Source organism: Vidua macroura, chromosome 4, assembly GCF_024509145.1.
Source record: "Vidua macroura isolate BioBank_ID:100142 chromosome 4, ASM2450914v1, whole genome shotgun sequence".
Classification (NCBI taxonomy): domain Eukaryota; kingdom Metazoa; phylum Chordata; class Aves; order Passeriformes; family Viduidae; genus Vidua; species Vidua macroura.
In genome coordinates, this window is record NC_071574.1 from 63,732,617 (window position 1) to 63,753,965 (window position 21,349).

A 21,349-nucleotide genomic window follows, 5' to 3' on the forward strand; every position below is an offset into this window, starting at 1 on the left:
ATCTCTTCCCTCCCTCTCTCCTTGGTGGCATATTTTTGAGTGTATTTTAACAAAATCCTCAGAAACAAACAAGGGAAATTACTCAACATCCACCAGAAAGTGTGAAGAGTGAAAAAAATGAACAATAAGCCAAATAATCCATTAATTCAGCAATGCCTTCTAGCTGTACAATGCAGAAGGCTCTGCAGAGCCTGGAGCCACAGAGGAGATATTTCTGGTGTAGCCATTTTGTAACAGTAATTCCAAATCTCATTCTGAGCTGAGAAGCGAGGAGTAGAGTGTCTAACAGAAATACTAGGGGGATTTAAGGTAGACTAGGTAGAATTTCTATCCTTTCTTGGTCTTCAGCCAGGGTACCAAAGTTGTCGCTCTGCTAGCAAAGAGCGCCTGGGGATTCTTAATGACCAGACATGGGCATGACCTCTGTTTTGCAAGTAATCCAAAAAACAACACATCCTACAGAACACTGATCCTCACCACTAAGCAGAAACACTGAGCGAGGAAGGACTGCCATGAGGAAAGCATTGCCAGCTTGCAGCTTAAGGGGAAAAAATTCTTGTGCCTCAACCTTTCTGCATCACTGCCACAAGGTTCAGTGTTGCAAATTGGCAGTGCCATTGACCCCACTTCTGTGAAGCACTTAAGCGTGTGCTTAACTTGGAATTAATAAAGCAGCCAGGAAATGTCACAGCACTTTGCAAGCCTCCCATTCCTGCCATTTTATTATTTACCTAAGCAGTTACCAATTCATGTTGAGGCTTTTGTTTTAAGGGGATGCAAGAAAAAAAAAAAAGGTCTGTTTTGCGACTGTGCTGTGTGTTAATGAAAAACAGCTGAATGCAGAGTAGACCCTGTCAGGTCTGTTCAGTAGAGCTATCCACACATCACCAAGTAGGATATGAACAGATACTGTCCTACCTGTGCTGGTCAGGTAAATGACTGACATTTACCAGAGGCTTAACTCAGCAGTTCTGGGCACCTGAAATCTCTAGGCACTTGCATCTGATCCTTGATTGCAGTGTTCCACTCCCAATTGTTGCATACATTTCCAATGTGAGGCTTTTGTAAGAAATGCAGCAGCACCTGGTGTCCAGTGAACAAGGGCTCGAGGAGCCCTTTTTTCTCTACTACTTGGACATAAGAACTTGAGTTGCTGTGTTCACCTCTGGAAATCTGCTTGGTGACTGTGTGTCCCTATTGCTTGAAGTCTGCATTCAGTGAGTTTTCCTCCTAGGACTGTACTCAGAGAGCAAACTTCAAAGAGCAAATGAGGCATATTATGTATTTTTTTCATAGTACCTAACTCAAAGGTCACCTGTAATTTTTATGATCTCCTCCAGCTTATATTCTTAGGGGGCTGATCACCTGAAAGTTCCTAGTAATTGGATCACAGGAGTATATTTTCATTCTTGTCTAGAAGACATAACATTATCTGAGCTAGCAAAAATGGGTCTGTAGCTATAGTAGCAGCAAGAAGAGCATTTAACTAAAGGATTTTCTTCACTTCTTCCTGTAGCAAAGCCTAATCTGTTGCCTGTCAAGGCAGGGTGATCACTGACAGCCGTGATGGATGAACTGGGAAAGAAATATTTATAGATATTCATATTGTTTTTATTTCCATCTCTCCATTCATTGCTAACCTTCCTTCATCCATCCCACATAACATGCCTGTCGTCTTTTATACATTAATTCCGAATTCAAATTCTTCCCCCTTCTTTTTTTTTCCTAGAATTTTATGCTCTTTGAAGATGATGACCACATCTGTTCTCTAGTTATCAAATATGTTTCTTATTTTAATGATTTCCTTTGTCTTTCTAAGTATCACCTTCAGCAGATCTAAAGTTTGGTTGCACTGATACTTTTCTCATCTCCCATTTATTCTGTCCTGAAGAGCATTTTGCCCCTCCTGTTCACAGGGGCATTCACCTCTTTCTATCTGTCGTCATACAGTTGCAATTTGGGCAAAGTATTATGCCTTTAAGCCTATCTATTTCTGCTACCCTTGTCTTTTTGATAAGCTGAGAAGACAAATGGAATAAAAGACAGTTCACTGTACTTACTGTGACTCTACTGTCTGGATTTTGGGTTGGGATTTCATAGCTTTTTTTAAGCAACTGAGAAGTTGAACATACTTAGGGACTGGTTTTGTCTTTTATAAAAGATATTGAATACAGAAGAAATTTGGGGAAGTCTCATATCACCTCAGGATCTCTTCAGAATAGAATGAAACACAGTACATCCGGATTCTGAAATTTCTCCCTATTTCTTTACTACTACATCACAACATGAAGCAAAGGTGTGAAATCTCCCATTATTTCATTTAAGCTTCTTCTCTTCCCCTTCTCATCCACAGCTACTCTCCTATGTGGCACCAGGGGAAGCCACAAGAGAAAACACTCCTGTTCCACTTACACTGAACTGGCTCCTGCCATGTCAGCCCAGCTCATGAGAAGGTCCCAGGCCAGGTTCTGCTCTATGAGGAACCTACCTGCAGAATAATCTAACTACAGCTGAATACCTACTTCCAAGTAGTGAAATCCCAAAGCTGCCCCTTTGGATGTCACTTTTCACATCTGTATAACTGGCCTACTCTGAAGTTCCTTGTGTGGACAGAAAGGGAACACATCACTCTTGTGAGACACAGATTGCACCCTATATCAAGCTGCTGTTTCTTTAGCTTTTAAAATAGAAACCACCACATTCCCTGTATGATGAAATCACAGAGATCTTGCATTTCCAGGACTTTATATAAGCTCTTCATGCTGCCTGTGCTGTTCTGCGTGCATCTGTCATTTATAAGCAGAAACCAAGAAAATCCCTCAGCTTGTTTCTGAAACTCAAACATAAATGTGTGCACTGCTCAGGGGACAATTGCTTGTCATCTGTTTTTCAAGGGTTCTTTTAACAAAGAATCAGCCAGCCAACACATTGTTCTGCCATGCAGAAGCTGATCTCCAGAAAAAAATATTTATGCATGTAAAAAAATTAGAATAAAGGGTTATATGTCCCTTCATTACTGTTTCATTTTGTATTCTCTGTAATAGCCCATATCATTATAAATTCATGATGTAGTCCTGTTAATGTCATTGTTATTTAGCATTAGTTAAGCACTGGTTAATAGACCTTCACCATGTTGCTGGGCCACATGTAATGTACACAGTCATTGAACAGAGACTTACTGTGAAAATTTTGCTGTTCTCTCAAAGGCTGGTTAACACTCAAAGTGCTGTTAGCACTTTTATCATGTTGGTCAAATTTGACTAGTTACAACCACTTTATCCTAAAATGAATGTCAGTGGGATTTATTCTTATTTTTTAAGCTAATAAGGGGTTTTTTTCCTTTGTTATTATCTTTTTTTTTTTTTCTTTAGTACCACCCAAGTGCCTAAGTACCACCTTCCAATACTTCACCACATCAAACAACGAACTGCCGACCACAAGCTGGAGGGATGGAGTCCTTCTGGGACTGCCAGAGTAAGTGTCAGTTGTGTAATGCCATAGTTACACCAGCTTGTAGGAGCTCTACTTGGCTCCTTTCGACCAGAGTGATCAGTCATCTCCTCATCTTTCTTTTCTACATCACTGGCACTTGTAAGATATTTTCCGGCAGTTTGTTCCCTGGTCTCTCCCAGCTGCCACTCTCCCTCGGGCAGAAGTGGAGACAATCAGGAGTGACTGAGGCTCTCATACAAGTTCTCAATATTCCAAGGTTTCTGCCCAGACACTGAAGTTCAGGAACCTCTGTTTCTCTCCACACAACAGAAAAACATATTTCTTTTCAAAGAAATCCAAAATGTTTCATCATCAAGAGGTACAAGCAATTATCAAACCCATGGTTCCTGTCCAGCATATTACTTGCCAGGAAAATAGCTCACTTGACATTACTTGTAGACAGTTCTCAGCATAACACAGTGAAAAATTCCTAAGAAAACACATTTGGCATTATTTTAGCCTGTTTCTGCTTTGTTCAGGAAATCCCTCATTCTTTTTCTTCATGACTCTATTTAATTTCATTTCTAAGGCAGTATTTGGTATATGGAAGTTGTTAGCTAGCAAGCAGAAAAGTAAAATTACAAAAAAAATAAAAAAAGAGCACATACATGGCCTTATTGAACTAACACTATTGTCTAAAATTAAAGGGCTTTTTTGTTGATCATGGCTTCTTCCATAATTCCTTACAATTCAGAGTATGTGTCTTTCTGAAAAATTCCCCAGCCAGCTCAGCAGAAGCCAAGGGGACAGGTTCAACATCATGGCTGCTGTGTGGGATTTTGGGGCCAGTGACCTCTGGATAGTCATGTTTTTATCACTGCAAATGTTTCCAACTCCCCCAGCTGTGAAAATGCCCTTTGGAGACATGCCTAAGGTGTGCCAGGTGCTCCCAGTGCATCTCTTTTTTCTGCATTTGAAGCCCATGTTGGAACTGACGTACACTGTTATGCTCTGAGCCAGTTCTGAGCAGGGATTTTGATACTTTCTTCCCCATTCTGCTTGTCATTCTGTCAGGAATCAGTTTTGCTGATGGCTAGAGAAGGAGAGGAATTTGCTTTACCTTGGCAGCAGTGGGACACATCTCTGCTGAACCCTTCTGAACCTCACTAAAACACATCTTTGGTGTTCTGTACAATAGTGACCACCAGCACAGCAGGCAGAGCAGCAAAGATATCCAGTGACAATCAAGACAGCATAGAAAATACTTCCTTGAGAGCTATTTGCTTGGGTTCTGGAGGTCCTTTTTGCTACCACATAAAAGATGTTTCAGAACTGTGCTTCTGTCACCTGCCCTCCCCACAGAGCTCAGTGGGCTCACAGTGCCAAAGTGGAAGAAGCTGGCAGTGGAGAGCACAGGCCAAGAGCAAAAGGGAACATGCAGGAGAAAACTCCACTGTCCTTTACAAAGTAATGGTAATTTTTTTTTCTGCTTTCTGATATGAAAATAAATGTTCCCTTTTATATGTTTAAAATTATTGGCATATACTGTTCTTACTTCATCTGATATCATTCTCTTAAATCTCTGTTGTGCTATATGGAAGTTCACACACATTTGTACACTAGTCTATCACTACATTTTCTTTTCAGATCCACACCATCTTAAAAAATATTTGACTTATTAATGATCCTTCCTATGCAGCAAGGCTTTATACTGTAGAAAGGAAATATGAGTCTTCTGCTCAGTAGTTCTGTTTTTCCTCCATGCCTTCTGCTGACTAGCATAAAAATAGTCAAATTTTCAATTGTTGTGATCTTTGCCTGGGAAGGTTTCAATTGACAGATCTAAAACTCACTGTGTTCTCCTCTGTGCTACTCACAAAATGTGTACGTTTTTGTACACATATGTACCTAACCATGTGTCCAATCATTCCCCAAAAAAATTTCCCCATCTAATCTCATCTAACTGCCTCAGAAAAGACATTTCTCCCTGGGGCAGAAAAGGGGATTCTTTTGGTTACTGGAGCCCAGGAGAAGGTCAATTGCTTCAGAGCCTTCAGCCTAAGGAAATTTATTCCTATCTGTACTCAAAAATATTTTATATATATATATATCACTAAAATGTAATAAATGAAATTTTGAATAAGATATACAGTTTTAATTATTCAACTACTAAGCAACACAATAAAAAGTTAATATGATTATAATGTGTTATTAACGAACAATTAATTACTATAATTATGAGGTAAAGCTGTTGAGCTGAGGAAGTGGTTTATTGTAAATTATTAAGGCAGAGTTTTGATCTTCCACCTATAATGTCCAGTGGGCTTAGGACTAAATACAGACCAAACTGCATTTTCAAAACTACACAGATATAAATCCACTGGAGAAACCTGATTATATACTTTCCTGTAGCGACTGATTTTGTACTTTCTGGTAGCTAATGTTATATAGTTTTAGAGTGCTGTCTGGTGGTGGAGATGATTGTTAATTAATTTTATCAGAAGATATACAGTAGCCCTTATGTTATGCCTTCAGTACAACTATCAAGGAATAAAAAAGTCAAAATACTAGAATAATTTAATTTTGACTTCTCATTATTTACTTTTTCAGCTCTTTGGTTTGTATTTTTTATTTATTGCAAGTGTTTGTACTAGCTCATTCTATGGATATACAAATAGAGAACTTCAGACACAGGAGGTGGCAGCTTTCACACATTCAACAGTGGAAACATAAAGACAGAAGGAAAGTCTGTGATAACCCAAACTAAGGCATCCTATCTACTGAACCATGCACTGAACCCAGGAGCACTTCAACAAACCAATGCCTCATTTTAAAAAAGGAATTCAGTTTCAATTAAGAAATTTATCCTAGTGAGGACTTCACTATGAGCCTGATAAAATTGTGCCAGTGATTATCAAGCCCTCACTTCAAAACACCCAGTTTTGTTTCCAATTGAATTTCAGGAGTATAAAGCCATTGGGATCCTGTACAGGAGAGAAGAGTCTGAGTCCATTCAAATGGCATCAGCCTCCTCCTCCTTCTCTTCTTCTCACTACATAAACCTTCACAAATCTATCCACAACGCTGCCATCATTTCTGTAGCAGACTTTCCTCTCATTCCCCTCATTTCCCACTCATTTCACTTTCTGTCTCTCCTCTCTGCTCAGCCTCCTCATTAGATTTCAAGCAACCTGTAGAGATCCCAAGGACAACTCTCACAAGCAGGATTTGTATGCTAATTTTCCGTCATGATTGGTAAGTTAAGAAATAAGGAGCTTATTCCAAAAACCTACATTTTCACCCCTTATAGAGCTTCCCAAATAAAGAAAAAGTCTTTTTATAAGCCGCTTAAGAGGAAAGATGTTTCTTTGCTTACACAGATTACCTTTTTTCTTTGTACTAAAACTGGTAAAGAGCTGTTAAAAGTTTTTGATACTTTTTGAAACATACCATTCACCTCTTCAGACCTATTTTTTTATTGTGCCTGCCCAACTGCCTGTTTTAACATTACACTATAACAGGTTATGGATATATTATTTATTTTATATTCAGGACCATTTAGCACCCTTGAATACTATGAATCATCCTCCAAGTGTGCAAATAACACAACAATTCCCTTCACCCAAGGATTCATAGGGAGTTGAATTTAAATCACAAGCTGAGTGATCAAGTGCCAGAGCCATGAGTGTGACAACTATTCATATTAACCACAGTTCTAGGTTTCTGAATGTCACAAAATAAAAGCTTCCTTGCAAAAAATTCCAAGAAACTCAATGTCAATCTAAGTTTTCAATCCTTTCATTGAAACCTTTTCCAGAGCACGTTACCCTTATATTTCTTATTATGATAGCCTTTAAATCATTATAAATTCTGGTTTTATAACTACTAAAATAACAGCTTTGTGTTATTGCTTTCATCTGTCCACTGTGGACATAAACATGGTATAATCATAGCCACATTTCATTTTTCTTTCTCCAACACTTCATTTTTATTCATGATCAATCCCATGTAAAGAGAGAAATTTGTTCTCAGTGTGAAAGCATACAGCCCTTGGAAGAGAAAGAGAAGAGAAGAGAAATAAAACAGTGCAATGTGCATCTAATTCAGACAGAAAAATTATTCCATTATGATCAAGACTTGATAAAAAAACCCAACAGTTCACATCTTAAGCAATGGTAGTACAACATCATATAAAACTTATGGGATGTTTCAGCCTAGTCCCAATTTAAAACCTGTATTAATAGTGCAGTTAGCCCTTTAAAAGCACAACATTTTCCACAAACCTCCAAATCCTAGGTAATTAGGGTTTTCAATCATGACAGTGTTCTTATTATAATGGCAGTTTTGGCAAATAGCAGGTACTCATAGCTCACTGAGGAGCTGTATTCTCACTTGAGACCTGCCATCACCAGCCTAATTGCTTCCCAGTACAACAATAGCATTTTTGTTCAACTACCATCTTTTGTTATTCTGCAATTGGAACTGAATATTGTGAAATTTAACTTCTCTGCTCTAAGCTGCAAAAGAGTTTTTCATGGCATGTTTATAAAATACTGGCATGTGCAGTTTTCTCTTGTGTTTACAGAGAGAATGAGCATTTATTTATCACAAGAACAAGAGTCTGGGCTTCCTTAAGTTGAAACCCTGTGAAAGTTTAAAAAATACAACACATAAAGGTCACTGGGACCCTTACAGAGTAGATGAGAGGACTAATGAAAAAGCCACTTCAGTTACCAGCCAAGAGTTTTTATATCCACAGCTGGTTCCACCAGATCTTCTGTGCTTACAGGCAGTCACGTCCATGTCTTAAAGAAATCAGGAAATCTATTACTCACCTGTAAGTTTCCATGTATTTAGCAATCCTAGGTAAGATTGGCAATTTCAGGGCAGAAACATGAAGCAAGTCTGAGGGTCCCCATTCTGCACAGAGCAGATGGGGCTGCAATAGCCCTGCAAGAGGCCTTTGGTAGCCACCCCAAGGTGGAGACACTGGTGATCTGTTCTGCACCCTCAGCCTGGTGACATTTGCCACAAATTCCAAACATGCAACGTGTCATTTACCTGTCATTGTGCAGTGACTCCACAATGGCCACCACAGTGATGCAGACACTGTATGAAGTAAATAAATCCAGTACTCACACTGCCTGGTGCTGGATGGTGCCTAAGCATTTCTGTGAAGTCAGGGCACTTTCTTTATTTTCCCTCACATGTTCTTTTCGTCTCTTTCCAAAAGCACCTATTTAGGAAGATTTATTCTAGTGTTTTTAATTCTGAGGAGACTCTTCTAAAGTACCTTTGGCTGGATATACAATTCTTTTTGATTTCTAGGCTGACTGAATTTCATTACTTTAGCAGAAAAGAAAGAAACACTTCTATAAGTAAAAATGTCCCAAACTGCCCATGCATACAACTATGGAGACAATATTTTGGTCTGGATGGAATCTTGAAGTCATGAGTTAAGGCAACTTCACATGAGAATTTCTCAATCTATCTGAGCAGTGCTTCTCCCAGAGATCTTGCTTGTGCTACAGTAGCCAAGCTTGAGATCAAAAAAGCAAAAATTACTGTGTTCAAGTCTGCACCTTGCTGAAAGAACCAAAAGGGCTCCATGAAGTCTGGAGATGGAAGAAATCTGTTGCAATGGGAATCTTTGGTGGCACAGATCACACTAGCTGGGTTTGATCTGCCTGTTAATTTAACTACTTTCCCTCTGTACTTTTTTTTATCAGCTGACACAAGCATGCTCTATTTAAAGGAACCTAACATTAGGAATTGTAGTGACTCTGCAGAGCTAGAAGAAAAGACACAAAGATTCATTTATAGCAATTGCCAAATTGCTTATTTCATCTTTCTGAAGGTCATGAAGATCATAATTTCTCCTAAATGTAGTTCTTTGAGGCCATAACCAGCCTCTTCTATTGTTGAAGTGGATAGGTATTTAGCATACACTAATTCCCAAACTATCTGTATTAGAAACAGCTTTGCAGACACATTCTGGGCAGTCAAATCCAGGATAATAAACCCTCACTGACTGTGTCTGCCTGGGGACACCAGGTCACTCCTTCCTCACTGGCAGGGAGATGCTCTTCCTCCATCTTCACCAAGGAAAAAGAGCTCTGTTTCCCAGGGGAGCTGATACAAAATGGTGCCTCAGAGCCCTCTGAGCAAGTTTTTCCCATCTCAAGAGGAAGCAGATTCAGCTGAGAAATTTCTGCCCATAGGAAGGATGAGAAGTTGATCCCAGGAGCTGTTTGAAGGGATTCTCTCTGCCTAAGTGGACTAGCAGTGGAACAAAAGACACATTCCTGGAGCCAGCTGGGTCCAGAACTCCTCTGGTTCCAGCCCTGGAGTGGACATGGTCAGTTGGTGTGGTCAGCCACTGCACACCAGTGGCCTATGTGCCAGTATGAGGCCAAGTAAGAGGATCAGCCTGCCCTACAATGACCCTGTGTAGGTCATGGGTGTTTTTCTAGTAAGGACAGACCTCAGGGAAGCCAAGGGCCCTGTCTGGAAGTCCAGCAGAGGTCCATGTGCCAGGGAATGTGGCAGCACTTAAGGATACAAGCAGCAACCTTCCCCAGAGCAAGTGGAGAGAAAAACTGCATGGAGAACAGGCAAACAGTGTAGGGACAGGTACCATGGGTACCTCTATCGGTGACAAAGAGGAAATGGTTCTGGGAAGGGAAACAGAAGCAGTAAGACATCAGCCATAACTTTTCCTCTCCAGAGTATTTTCTTTTCACAGTATTACTTGGGGATCCCCAAGGAAACTTCTGAGCCCACTATAAGACAGGAAACTCTGCCCACCTAAACTTGGATAAGCAGTTTTTAACTGATCTAATTCACTGTAAAGAATCACTTTTTATTGTACCAATATCAGAAGAATCAGTTATTTGCCAACCATCCTATTTGCAGTGGTAGGGAGTGAAAAGGGAGTAAGTTTGAAATGGATTATGCATTGTAAAGTTACTAGTGCTGCTCTTCTGCAGCCTGGCCTGATAGATGTTTTTAGCTGATATTGCTGGAATGAAGCCTGGCCCCTGTGTTTTATGGAGTTGTTCATAAGTTATACCTTGCTTGGCTGATTTGGATGAAATGGCCTAGGACTCCAGCTCTGTAACAGCATCATACTCTCTGGATTTAATTTAACTTCAAAAAGTAAATAGCCTGTTTTGTTTTGACGTCAAAACAGTTCTGATGCTAGAGCAGTTGATATCTGAGGGACTTGGCCATCAAAGCCCAGTTGCTGTCAACATGCCCATTATTAAAGCCAAGTTTTTAAACTACTTTCCAGAAATATATGACAAACTATCCTCCTTCACATATGCATAATTTTTAACATTCACGTTGCTGGTGCAGAGCCAGAGCTGCTGTGTTAGATGTACTCATTAGGATCCCAAATGGCTCTGGTAAAACCAGTGGGAGCTGTTTTGTTCTGCCTGTTGTAGCAATAGAAAACGGATGCAGTGGCTGTGCTGTGCACTGAACACACTTTTACCTGCACATATGTCCCAAAGGTTGCTCTGGGGACCGATACAAAACAAGAGCACATGACTGTGGGGCTCTAGCAAGCTGTCCTGTGTTCTTCTGTTAGAGCTTCTCTACACTGAGAATAAATACCTACCCCTCACCCAGCCAACAATGTTAGTGCCTTAACTGAAGCCATAAGGGAGGACAGGTAGATGTGGAACCACCCTGGCCCTGTGTTGATGATAGTGGCACATTACACATATCCAAGAAAGGGCTCACAACTGTGGAAGTCTCACTCCTAAGCATTGTTCTGTGCTCCCTACTCTCTCTCTTCCATGGAGATGTTTCTCTTACACCGTTTCATTCAGATCTGTCTCCTTCCAGTGAGGCAGGTTGCTGTCATGGACAAGCTGTCTTTGGTTCAGCTGGTTCTGCAGCATTGTTTTCAGTGAAAACTCTAATAAAATAGGAATTTTCACACCTTAATGTGATGTGGAGCATCTCTATTAGTTGATTAGATTTTATTAGATTGATTCTAATTTTTATTAGATTGGAAATTGTCTGCAACTGATTTTTAAGTATAAAAAGAGTTCTGCTTAAAAAAATGTGATGAAAAGGACAAAACCGATGTAACATTTTTTCATTTCTTCCTCATTCTGCCCTCAGTGGCTGGCAATCCAATTTTACAAAAGAGATTTCATTATAGTAATATTCCCTAATTTCTTTTCTTCTTTGTCTTATGTAACTGTAAGCAGGAGAAAGTGAGATTTCTTCTTCCTTTTTAGCCATACTTATCTCTCCTCTGCAAAAAAGAGTTAGATGCTCCACAGAGAGATGGAAACAGAAGAGCTCAGTGAGGCTGCCCAAACATCCCGCGCCCCTAAATGCCCCAAGAGTATCTGGGACACGCAATGTGCCAGCAGATGGGATGCAGACCTACAGGGTCCTGGACTCTGTTGGACTGGCAGCTGGAGGGGATGAAAAATACCTGAAGGCACTTCATCAGTAGCAGATGCCTTTGCTTCAGCAACTGAAGGAAACCCCAGAGCTCTGTGATCAGCCTCTGCATTGTGCTGTTTGCCTCACCTTTCACCATCACTACAGCTGAGCTTATAAAATTTTGGCTTTAATATAGTTCCAGAAATCTGAATTTGCTCCTGGCCAACGGTTCAGCGCATAGCAAAGAGCAAATGTAAATATTTTTAATATCTTGATGTATCTTTGCTATAAAGAGGAAACAGAAAACGACATGCCAGCTATTTTACTGGGTCATTGCAAAATCCGTATCTCCCCCATGCAGCAATCGTTAATGCAATGGAAGCCATACGGTAACTTTCAGTTCAAGATCTTTAGCATGATATCATATGCTGTGAGATTTACTTTGTCAGGGAGGAGGAGACTTGAGAAACCCAATGAGCTGAAAACACAAGCAGGGCAGAGAGAGGGAAACTGAGCTGAGTATCAACAAAACCTTTCTTTTCAAGCAGCTTTACCTCCTGGAGCATAAAGGTAGATGAGAGCAAGGAGATGCGTGAATTGTCCCAAAGAGCCCGTTTAAGTGGTTTTTGCCTTATCATCAGAGGAATAAGGAAGCAGTGGGACTTGGGTCAGGATCAAGAGTGTATTTTAAGTGCTTTTCACTCCTCAGGAATCATTCTGGGAAAGGCAGATGAGAGAGAGGAGAAAAACTAGACTGAGCCTCGACAGGGCATTTGTAAGTGCTCCTTTTTCCTTTTGCTTTTAAATTTCATATTTAACTTGCTTCATATGGAGGGAGAAGAGACAGAGGCTGTGGAATTCACAGAAAACCACTCATGGAGAGCTCTTTGACATTTCTGCCTTTTTCCTTGTCATCGAAAGAGATACAAGGAATTGGTGTGAGACTGAAAGAAAAAGCCCAGACTTGTGAAAGCACTGTATGTGTGTAGTCCCTGAGCAGGTTCCAGGCCAAATCCTGACATCATTACCAAAATAAATTGTATTTTTCCACACCAGCTACTCCCAGGAATTTAAATAGGGATGTACTGTGTCCCTAAGAATAACAAAATCAAGCTACCTGGCAAGTCCACAATATTTCTGTGTGTCTGTAGACCCTCTCCACATTGGTCAGCTTGTCAAAGGGTAGAAATGCCACATAATGAAAGGCATTTCACTGAGACAAGACACATTGGAGAATTTAAATTTGAAGACTCTAGACAATATTTAGACTTCTATTAATGATGGAAGCTGAATGGAAGTCTGAATGGAAACTTGGGTAGGAAACAGTAGTTTTTAAAAGCCCCAGGAAAAAAAAAATAATTAATTTCATTGAAAAAAAAATTCTTTTTAAATAGGATGGAATTTTATCCTCCGGCAGGTATGTCACAAATCTCCCATTCCTCTGATAAAATCAAACTTTCATTTGTGATTTTTCTGCAGAGCTCCTCAAGCTACAAGAGACACATAGAAGACAAAAGAAAAACATTTTCATGAACTTTTTATTCTGAAGCATACTTTCAAAGAAGGAGGTCATATTTGTTGGGGCCAAGGGTGATGTAATGTTCATAATGATCACCACCACAAATTATTCCTTAAATCAAAATGTGCTCTCACTTTCATCTGAGTAGCTGCTTCCTCCTCCAGTTCCAATAAGCCCTCTTTTCCCAGCAATAGCAAATAGACTAATGAAAATGTGATTTTTTCTTAAGTAACTTTCCTTATTTATATCTTTAGACCACCATGGCTAAAACATATTCATCACTATATGAATCCTAATAGATACATCACCAAAATCATGTGATCATATTTGATTTTGTGACCACTAAATAGATATTTGGACAATAATTACTCTGTCTACTTGACACTGTTTAACCTGGTCTTAAAGATATTTCAAGCAAATTTGAAATTTGTTCTCACTGTAATTTGATTTAGAATCTTTGTTATTTGCATGTCCAATGTTTTCAATATTCATAAAATTGACTTTCTTTTCTAGTGTGAGCAAAAAGTTTTAGTTGTTTTCAAAACCTTTCATTTTTTCCAAGGAGGAACCTTTAAAAAACCTGAAAGGCAGGACCATAGTCCATGCCTGCATAAGGTGAGCAGGTAGAGCATGAAGGGTGCACCATCTACCCAAAGTACTCCAAGCCTATCAAAGGTAAAATTCAAAATAAATCACCACATTGTTTTTTTGGGTGGCTTCAAAACTATGATTTTTCAGAAGGATTCTTTAATGCACCTGAGTTGTCCTTTCATTTATGAGGTCTGGGAACCAAAGTGGTGACCTACCCACACGTCTCAAAGCAACCTAAATGGTCCTATAAATTACATCCTTACATACCTGCCCATGGAGCACTGCTGAAGTCCCTCAAAGGTGATTTCCAGTCCAGAAAATATTGATTCTCTCTAACAAGAGAATTCTTCTTGGTTAAGGCAAAACAACCCCTGAAGTTAACCTCAGCAGAGGTTTATTCGAAGGCAGCAAGAGAAAGAAATTCCATTTTTCAGTATCCTTAGAAGGAAACAGTTCTGGCTTTCATCATAGGGATGAAACATATGAATGATACTGCATCCCAATGCCTTTCCTGCATAATTGAGAAGGAGTGAATAATCTGAATGTTTAGTTTTTGTCAAAATAAAGCGTTTCAATTGAGAGTAAAAGAATTATTTTGTTTACACCAAAAATGTTGACATTTTCAGGTCCTGTTTGTAATCCACATGAAGACAAATGTCAAAATTGCCCAATGTCCTATGAAATGGAACTTCTGCCCCCTTTGTCCTTTGCTTGAAGCAATAAGATATTAAGTGAGAGAGGATGAATTAGTGTTCATGTCCGTTCAGTCCTAGCTATCTACATTCAAGAAAAGTTTCAGTTACTTCCAGTCATGATGACAACTCATGATTAGTTCCAGCTGCAGTGTTGACATCTGTCTACTGCAACGTGAAGAGACTGTCAGTTCACCCATTAGCAGCAATTCAGCTGGGTTTGAGTTCAGCATGGCAACTTTAAACCAAAACGAGTGTTTCAAAATCAGTTACAAAAGCACATACACTCTATTCTACTTAAGATGCCATTACAGTGAAGGATTGTCCTTGATATTTTGGAATGAAGTTTGGTCTTCAGATCTTTCCTAAAATTAGGCAATTTCAAAGTTTCTTTCCTCTGTTTCTTTTCAAATGGAAAATGTCTGCTCTGAAATCTCATTAGCTTTCAATATTTTTATCCTACTATTAGCTCTTACAGAATTTAAAAGTAGAAAGGAATACAAACTACTTACCTTGGATTCACTTGGATTTTTCTTGACTTTCGCACCTTTTAAAAATAGCTTTGGACTTAGGATATTTTTGGCAAGGCTTCTGAGGACCTGTCTGCCAGAAAAGAAAACAAAATTACTGATCTGGTGAGAAGCAGATGGATTATAAAAGGTACCTGGCACAGAATAGATGTGAAAATGAAGAGCAGAGAATGAATCTCTGGTTGCAGTCTTTCTGGAAAGTGTTCCATTGACCATGAGGATTACCAGAAAAAGGGTCTTCCATTTCTTACACATGCAGTAAATGTTAACAGTTTCAGGAAATCAGGGATGACTTTTGCCTGTGGAAGTGCATATATGGTTTCATACTACTGCACAATGAAGTTTCTGCCCTCTCCTGGTTGGAGAAAAATATTTCCCAGTTCTTCCATGCCTCCTGGTTCTTGTGGCATCTCCAAGGCTGAACTCACAGCGCTGCCACACTCCCTGATCCCTCACATCACCTTCCTGCTGGCTAGCTCCTCAGTCAGGGTGGGAGTAAGTCTGCTACACAACAACACTCAGGGGTAGGAAAGGGAGCCCAAATGCCACCAACAGAGTGGATGGACACATATGGACCAAGCCACACAGTGCTCCAAATGTGAGCTCATGCTGTCACGTCACCTGTGGGAACACTATAGGCAGAGACCACGAGAGACAGAACCTCTGTTTGCTTTCCTATGTGGACTCACCTTTGGAAAATTGCTGAGATAATAGCCCAATGAGCTATTATCCAATGAGCTGTGGAACTTCTTTCCACAGAAATAAGCACAGCACTGTATACCTGACAGATGATTTAAGGAAAGCTCATCAACCTACAAAAATGGTAATTCAACTTTCACTTTGAAGAACTGTTTCTGCATATCCCTATTGAAATTTATCATTCTCTTGGATTTTTCTAGAAGAAATCATTTATTGTTCAATAAGTTAGTTAAAATCTGTAAAAAAATTCAAGAATGCCTTCTCTTCCTTATTTTCTAGCCAATGCCCTGCTTTGACTGTCAACATGCCATGCTGTTCTTGTGAGAACTTGCATTTTCCGTGCATGCTCAGTTTTTACGTACACAGTTGTGCCACACCCGTGCAACTGGTGCCTTGCACTGTTTACCAATGTTTGGCTCCCAGGAGTGGCTTTCATGGGGACACTGGCATCAGCAGAGGTTTTGCTGCAGATTTCAAACCTGATACTTTTTATAGCCATGCAGCATACATAAGCCTCCAGTCCTGAGCTCAGACCTTGGGCTCCTGGGAGGGCCAGGACTGAGGCTGTAAGACTCAAGCCTTAAATGAAGACATTTTGATGGGTGGACACAAGACATTTTAAGACACTCTTCTGAATCTGAGCTGTCTTAGCTCTGTTGCAAAGAAACCTGAAGGTAGTTACTAAAAATTTTCTTCTTGAGCTCTGCTTGGGATCTGAAATTTTCTGATCTAATCTAAAATGTAGTGATCATAAATCAGATCTAGCTTCACTCTTTATGTGGCTATTGTAACAGATGAGTACTGCATATAAATAGAACCTTCTACACCATAAAGATATCTACTATAAATGTAATTCTAATGTTCTATTTTTGGCAGTTAGGATCCTGATTCTGGTACTATGTGCATTGGTTTTATATCAGTGTATTTTCATTTACATCAATGGACTTAGTCACTGGTATTTGGATGTACATGGGCACACTTCATTGAAACATGGCACAGAGTAGCAGGAATAATTGAAAAGTCCCTTAGGCATTGAATACCAGTGCCAAAAGAGTCACATTTTCCCTTTGTAAGCTGACCATGGCTATTTTACAGCGAGTCAGAGCCGAGGAGGGTAGATGCTGAAACATTAAAGGCAGAAACATGAAGTCATTGCAAGGCAGGAACAGAGCTGCTTTGCTGTACAGGAGAGTCAGGAGAGCAGAGCCCTGACAAGGGCACCTGTGGCATTAAGGATAAACCAATCCTCAGTACTGGGCTGACCCTCTGGGAGCATATGAGCCACCTCTGAGGGATTTTTCCTCCCTAAACAAGAGACAGTTCTGGGAAATTACTTCACCACAGAGGGATTTTTGCTTTTCTGTCTTTCCCCCAGTTTTTGCCTAACACCAGGAACTGTGCAAGCACAATGCCATTATATTGGCTAGAGTCTATGAAGGTATAGGAGAGGAAAAGTCATACCAGCCTCCTACCAGCCCTACTCCACTGCAACATCATCAATGTCCACAAAGACAGTCTCTGAAAGCCAGGAATTACCTTTTACTTCAGGCTTACTTTAGCCATTTTAGGCTCTCTTCAACCTTTTAGAACTGGGATGGTTTTTTTTTCCTTTTTTTTTTAAACAAAGTGTAGTAATTCATGACTTGAATGTGAGATGGAATGAAACGATGAGTTGTTCTTGCTTGATGGGTGTCACCAGAGCATCATGCACTGTGCTAATTTCTCAGCTTGTGAATAGACATATTTAGACTGACAGTTGAAAGTGGGCTGCAGATTCCACTTAAAACATGTTTTTCGTGCTGAGTAATGAGGGCTAAACACAAACCAATTCTGGCAGTTAAACTACGCACTTAAACCTTTCATAGTGTTGTCAAACACTATAATCCTTCAAAAATCTGAGTTTGAATAGCCTCAATATTTTATTTAATGAATTTTAAATCCTATAATTACCATAATTAAGACACTCCTTTTGGATCATGTCAGTGTGCTGCTCAAAGAGAGAGAGAGAAAGCTGTAGGCAATTTTCACTAAAGATTTTTCTGAATGCAAATGATACGTAGAGCTCATTTTGAATTCTTTATGATGTCATTTGGGGGAGCATTTTTTTGAATTGATGTGGAAAGTTTATAACACCATCCGAGGAAAAACTTAGATGGAAAGGGCATTATTATCTCCAAAAATGGCTCTTCCTGTGCTGGCTGTGCACCTAATATGGATGTTTTATTTAGCTGAGGAAGTCATGATGCAGTGGATGGGCTGTCCTGGCCTAGGCAACACCTCCATCCCAAAAGAACCTCCATCCACATTCTCTTTTCCCTTATCCTCATTTTTTGGGCCTCGGATTCCAGGGCCTCATGCCTACTGTATAAAGGCACCTGGGGAGGTGGGGTAGGTTGGGAGTGGATTCTTCTGCCACCCCAAACAGAACCCCTTTCCACTCCCCTCCATTTCTAAGGTCCCACTTTTTCTGTCTGCTGGTGAGAGTCCCTAACACTTCTTAGCCCCTCTCCTTCACCTCCCGGCTCCACCACCAGGCTGAGCAGATCACTGACCTGATCACACCCCGCAGAGCTGTTCTCCCTGATAACATCTGAGAGCAGCACCAGAGAACTGGAATCCTGAATGCTATTGTGGCACTCCCTCTTGGTGGCCACATCTTTTCTGCTGCACACAGACCAAGCAGCTTCTCTCCAAGTGGACACCATACCTACACTTCCTCAAGGAGGGCTGTGACCACCAACTTCATAGAAGCAGGTATGACCATATCAACAGGTAGAAAATTAGGGTTACTTGTGGCTCAGTGGCTATGGGTACTTAGTATTTAGCAGTTTAAAAGGTTTTACAGCAAACAAATCAATATCTCTGAGCGAAAATCCTACTTTATGCCCAAACCTGCAGTTCCCAGCCTCATCAAAGGCATCTCCAAGGAAAGCACATGCAGCAAGATGCTCATTTGTACTAACAGCTGTAACCAGCCATACCTCCTATGTAAATAAACACCAATCAAAGAGCAATAGTTATTGACTGATTTAATTTAAATGGCTACAAGTTATGAAACAGGAATTTATACAAGAAGAAAAGGCTTTTATCTTCTCTAGGCAGAATAGGAAATAAAGGATGTTTTTATTTTATGAGGAAGGTTACAATCAAAATAAATATTTGAAGGTACCAGGAAAAATGGTCATTAGCAACATGTGGTGTTGAAGCTTTAAATTGATAATCCTTCACCTGTATTCTGCAGGTGAGATGAGTTGTGATTTCAACCAGCTTACAGTTTCCTAATTAAGCATAAAATTATTTAACACTTTTTCTGCAGCGAAGATTTGTAGTGAAGCCTGAATCAGTAAGTGGCCAAATTTCACAAGCCTTCAGTGCCCATCTAAGTCTTAAAATACAGTTAAAGCTTTATACCCTAAATATATATTCTCAGCACCTAACTGTTGAATTGCATTTTTTTATTTTGATTTAAAATGGTAAACAACATAGAAATGAAAAATGCTGAGTATTTCTGTTGATAAATACCCTTTTCATAGAATCCTAGTATTTTTTGGGTTGGAAGGGACCTTAAAGATAATCTAGTTTCAACCCCCATGCTGTGGCAGGGACACCTTCCACCACCAGCTTGCTCAAAGCCCCATCCAAACTGACCTTGAAGACTTCCAGGCTTGCATTATTCACAGCTTCTTCTCTGGACAGCCTGTTCCAATGTCTCATGAGCCTCTTAACCCAGTTTCTGTAACCAGTTTGGCTCCTTTTCTATGTGAAACCAAATTCAATCAAAAAAAAAAAAAAAAAGACAATCAGGTTTATCATTGATGAAAACCAGTAGTCTTACAGATTTAGGTGAAGTTAAGTTGAGTCTTAACCAAATACACCTCTGTATATGAAAAGGATGAAAGATGTTTTCATTTATACCAAAGTAGGATTTTAAAAACACTGAACCATTTCATTCACCTTTATTTTCATACAGAAAATTTATTTTTTGTCTGTGATTAAAATCCTATACTTCAGGGTAGGCTTCCTACAATATATCCTATTTCTCAGGTGCTGGAGGCAAACCCTGGGGAATATTATTCCTTACTTAGTGTGTGCCAGACCATATTTGACACAGTCCATTACACTGACACAAGATTTATCCTTCTGATAAAAGAAGCAAAATCTTCAGCTGGGCAAACAGACTTCGATATGAAAGCTCTTCAGAGTGAAAAAAATATCTGGTTTTTAACACTCCACTAGTATTCACAAGCCCAGAGGTTGTGTTTGTGGGGCCTGTGCTAGCATTAAGTTATCATTTAAAAGCCCAAAGAAAGGCAAATGATTGTATTAGCTGTATCTCCAGGTCAGTTATAGAAGTACTGATTGCTTGCTGTATCTTCTGCAGACAGCAGGAACTTCACTCTGCAAATCAGACACTCTAATTCAAGAGGGGTCTGTCTGCTTAAGAGATTACACTGTTGAAAGAAGTCACTGTCAGAGAAAGTGTTTCTTCTTAAAGCAATATTACCCTGAAGAATCTGTATGCAAAGCCTGAAGTGCCCAACTATAAATGAAATAGCATAAATATCAATAACATTATCAAAATCAATGCCAAGTAATAGAAGAGTTGGAAAGTTGATGTTAAGAATAAACACTGAAATAGGATATTTCACAAACGTTCCCAAAGTGGTTTCAATTTCACTACTATGGAAGATAGTATTTTTCTAAATTACCTTCTAAATGTATTACTTTTTAAAATTTAAGTGCACAACTATGGTCACATTCAAATAAAGCAGCACCATTACACTAGAACTAAGAGCAGAAGTCAAAGCCAATAAAAGGACATATTTTGGACCGTGTGTGAACAATAAACCACTTGATTTGCTGCAACTGTTTGCATTTAGTTACCTAATTTGAAATTAGTTACCCAATTATTTGCATTTGATTAAAGAACAGAGCAAATCTCCACTTGAATACCCAGAGCTGTGGATTCCATCTTTTTGCTACAGTCATTGCTTTCCATGATCCGTTTACAACATGGTTTATTCTTCTTTAATGTTAAAAAGAATTCCTTAGTTCTTCAAATTTCTCTACTTCTGATCTTGTTGCCAAATAAGAAAATCTCTTAACAAACAACAATATCAATTCATGTCATTTTTTGGAAATTGCCTATAGATCACTCCTAAATTTTAATTTTGACAATACCTTGTAAGCTTTTCATCGTAACATAATCTTTTCAGCTCTAGAATAATTATTATGTTCATTTTTTAAAAAATAATTATACCCAAATTTTTCAGTATCTTCTTCAAAGTGAAGATCCTGGAGCAAGATGTGGTATTTCACTAGAACTAGTAACACTGAAATCACACAGCTCATGATTTTGGATCTTATCTTCTGATTCAGACTAGCTTTTCCCTCTAATCTCCATAGTTGTGTCTTTCTAGGATACAATCTCTTGTTCTGACTTTTGCATTCCAGTTCTGTTCACTTTATTTGAAGGT